The sequence below is a fragment of the Mus caroli genome, unplaced genomic scaffold, assembly GCF_978045245.1.
Source record: "Mus caroli unplaced genomic scaffold, Mus_caroli_1 scaffold_15, whole genome shotgun sequence".
Lineage (NCBI taxonomy): Eukaryota > Metazoa > Chordata > Mammalia > Rodentia > Muridae > Mus > Mus caroli.
In genome coordinates, this window is record NW_028227270.1 from 30,453,764 (window position 1) to 30,457,957 (window position 4,194).

A 4,194-nucleotide genomic window follows, 5' to 3' on the forward strand; every position below is an offset into this window, starting at 1 on the left:
ATATTTATTTGAGCTTGGGGGAAGAAGAGTATTTTTGTAAAGAAAAAGAATTCAATCACTTAAAATTAAGAACCTCCATCAGAAACATCTGAAAGAGCTGGGATGCAGCTCTGTGATAGAGCACGTCCCTCGCATGCACAGGGTTCTGTGTTCAATCCCCAGCACTGAAACAGAAATCTGAAAATAAAAAGACTAGCTCCAAAGTGAGGCTTAGTATTCAGTTGTACAATTGATGGTAGGTTGATACTTTAAACAAATTTTATGCATACACAATGAGAAGATAAACCAGCAAGGGAAATAAATAGCATATCCCAGAAACAGAAGTAGTATATTCCATAACTTCTTGAAGAGCCATGCATCATTTCTGACTGTGGCTTTAAGTACCATGCTGGCCTTGAGCTTCACTGGGAAAGCATCTCCTGTTCCATCTTTAGGGGTCCAGGTAAAACATAGATTGTCGGGCAGCAGGCGTGAGGGAATAAAGGGGGTGGGAGAGAACCCAAGTCCCACCAGAGTTCTGGTGCTCTGGGCAGGCAGACACGGAGGACTGCCACTCGCTCTCCACATGGCCCCGGGTGGGTGTCTGGCTGTGTGAAGCCATGGAACCGAAGTCCTCAGAGGGTGGAGAGGAAGCAGTCCGAGGTCTCTGGACCTCACGGAAGCCAGAAATAACAGGTTCTCAGTCTCAGACATCCCAGAAACTGCCTCATGTCTCAGGAGAGCTGAGAACAAAGTGGGGCCCCCAGGGGGCAGCTCTGTCATCCCTGGGGCTGAAGTGAGGAGTGGGCTGGGGGAGAGGGGGCGCTGGGTGGTTCCCACATGGGCAAGAATCCTTGGTCCAGTCCTTGGCTAAACACAGGAAGGCCTTCCAGTGGGAGGTTAGACTCAGCTTTTTAGGGGAAAGTGTATTCCATCACTAAAGCACAGCAGGCCTTGATGAGCAGAGATGGTCTATGGTTTTAGAGTTTTATTGTAGAAAGGAAGAGAGAAAGAGAGAAGGTAAAAGAAAGAGAGGGGCTGACCATGGCCATGTGGAGAGAAGTGGGGAGGGAGAGAAGGAAGGCTAGAGATGAGAGTAAGAAAGATGAGAGCTTAAGAGAGAGGAATGGGCCAAGCAGCCCCTTTTATAGTGGGCTGGGCTATCTTGCAGTTGCAGGGTAGTTGCGGGGAAGAGCATACCTGGCTATTGTCAGGTAACTGTGAAGGTGGAGTCTAGCTAGAATGGGGCTTGGGGTTTTGTCTGCGTGACTGGTAGTCACAGAATTATGGAGTTGGGGGCTCTGTGGTGTCAGGCACCTGTCTCTGGGAATGTGGCTCACTGTCCCATCCCTTGTAGAGTTTTCTACTGGGCCTATGGAGCAAACCTCACTCAACCCAAACAGGCTGCCTTTCACGGTCCCACAATGGATGGTTTGTTAATATGTTAAGATCTATTTCATTTGTACTTATGTGAATGTGTGTTTCTCCATATATGTACACATGAGTGCAGGTACCTTTGGAGGCCAGGCAAGGGTGCCAGCTTCCTTGGAGCTGCAGTTACAGGTGGGTGGGTCCTCAGCACCTCCACCACTGGTGTGCACTGAGTCCACGGGAAACCCAGACGAGCCCAAGATTTGCAAAGTCCGATGCAACTCACAAAAGAGTCTTTTTATTGTTTCAAGTTCGAACTCGGTTCACCACCTCGCACTCACCGCATGAATGCTGGCAAGCGACCCTGAGTCCAGAAAACACTGGGTTTATATACAGTATAGTTAGGAATAGTATGAATGTTCAAGGAAAAGGGGAGTAGAGAGTGGAATAGAACTGAAGAGGGGGGGAGGTTAAAGGGCGTCTGTTCAAGGGCTAATTTTATGGCCAGTCCTAACTGTCTGTGACCTGACCTCTGTTTACTTTTTCCTTTTCCATTGTCTCCCTTGAGCTTGTTATTTTACTAAGGTCTCAAAGACAGGAACCTGAAGAGTTATCAGGAGGAGTGCTGGTTTGCGGGGACATAGAGGTGGCACCATTCTAACGCTAGGGGAGGGGGAGGACACAGCACAGAAACCAGCTGTCTGGGGGGGAGTTTGGGGGGGGGAGAGGATGGGAGTCTCTGGCGGGGAATGCAGAGGCAAACTGTCTGTACAACACTGAAGTCTCTCTAGTATCAGTAATTTGGTGGTTACAACACCACCATGTGTACGCCGGGAACCCAACTCCAGTCCTCTGAAAAAGCAGCAAGTGTTCTTAACCACGGAACCATCTCTGTAGCCCTGATTTGTTTGTTTGTTATTATTTATTTATTTATTTATTATATGTGAGTACACTGTAGCTGTCTTCAGGAAGCATCTCTGAAGCCCTGATTTGCCATTTATTTATTTATTTATTTATTTATTTATTTATTTATTTATTATATGTGAGTACCCTGTAGCTGTCTTCAGACACTCCAGAAGAGGGTGTCAGATCTCATTACAGATGGTTGTGAGCCACCATGTGGTTGCTGGGATTTGAACTCAGGACCTGTGTAAGAGCAGTCACTGCTCTTACCACCAGATCCATCTCATCATCAGGTGATCCATCTCACCACCACCGCTGATTTGTTTCTTAAAAGTTAAGTAAATCATCCTGTAGGGTCACACGGGCTGGTGTTTTTCCCTTTGGCAAGATTAAGTACAATGTCAGTCTCTCTATTGGTATAAAACTACTCACAGACGTGACTTGGATTTTTTTGTGAGTCATTTTTCTAGGAACTTATGCCCAACCCTCAATTTATCTCAGTCTGCAAAATTAGTTTTTAGAGCTATAGATTTAGATGGGACAAATATGTGCCTGTTGTTACATTTTGCATTGTTACATTTTGGACACATATATGATATATATATATATATATGTATATGTATGTATATACATATACATATATGTGTGTGTGTACATATATATTGTAAGACATTTAATTATGCATTAAATGTCCTTAGTAAATATAATATTAGCTATTTGGTTGTTAAATTATGCTATGCTTTCCGTAGTGGGCTTAATTACTATGTTATTCTTTTGCTTTTTGTTTTTCTTTGCTTTTTAAAATTTTTTTATTTTTTTTTTTAGACCACAAATAAAACATGATTTGTTCAGTGTGAGTTCCAAGGCAAAGATTGCCATTACTGTATCGAAGCAAGGCAATAAAAGAGTTGAAACAACCTGTGTCCATACCTAGCTCATGCCAGGAACCTCAGCAGCATAGCAAGCTGAAGGCTAGCCTGGGCTTCCTGAGACCTCACTTCAGAAGCGAAGGTGAACAGACTGAAGAGTGGACCCTTCGAAAGAGGGTCTCCACCACCTATAGATAGCGAGCTACCAGGAGTAGAGGAACGCAGATCTAAGTAAGTCAATAGTCCTAGCTATGTCTGATCTGGGTCTGTGGTCAAAGGCCATGGAAAGGTTTCAGGTAAGTATGTGGCAAGATCTGAGCTACATTTATAAAGGATCTCTGTGACTGTTCTGAAAGCATGGCTGTGGGAACCAAGGGGGGAAGAGATAGCCATTGCAATGACCACTGAGAACTGCAGAAAGCCACCTTGAAAACTGAGCAAGATCTTGAAATTAGGTCTCTATAACAAAGGAAAGAGGAGGCTTTCCTACACTGGCACTATCCTCTCCCCCAGCCTATGAGGGCTGTTGGGTGTTTTTTACCCATCAGAGTTATACCTGTGTGATAGCTGCTATTATTAGTTCTGTTTTACAAAGATGGCACTGAGCTTGAAGAAGCAACTTGCATAAGCAAAATATGCTTGTTTTCATATTAATTTTAAAGCAGATTTTTTTTTCAGCTTTAGAAAAAAAATCCACTGAACGTTAAATAAACGTTACTTAAATCTAGATGGAAAATAGGTTGCTAGGCTGTAAATACAGCTACAGCTAAGTGGGTGTGGTTGCTTTAAGTGTTTTCATTGGGATTGCTGCCCAACATCTCTGGGTTATGAGAGATACAAAAAGCAAGCAAACAAGCAAACAAACAAACAAACAACATGAGACACCCGATAACAAAGGAGTTGATTTGGCGGCTCCTGCCTGGTGGGTAAGCGGCAAAAAGGGAGTGAACAGTCTTCTCTTGTTCCTGATGATTTCCAGCCAGGAGGAGATCAGTTATCTTCGTGTTTCTCCACTTCTACAAGCAGCTCAGCGAGGCTGGCACCGGTGGTAAATTTAGGAAGAATCCTTCGG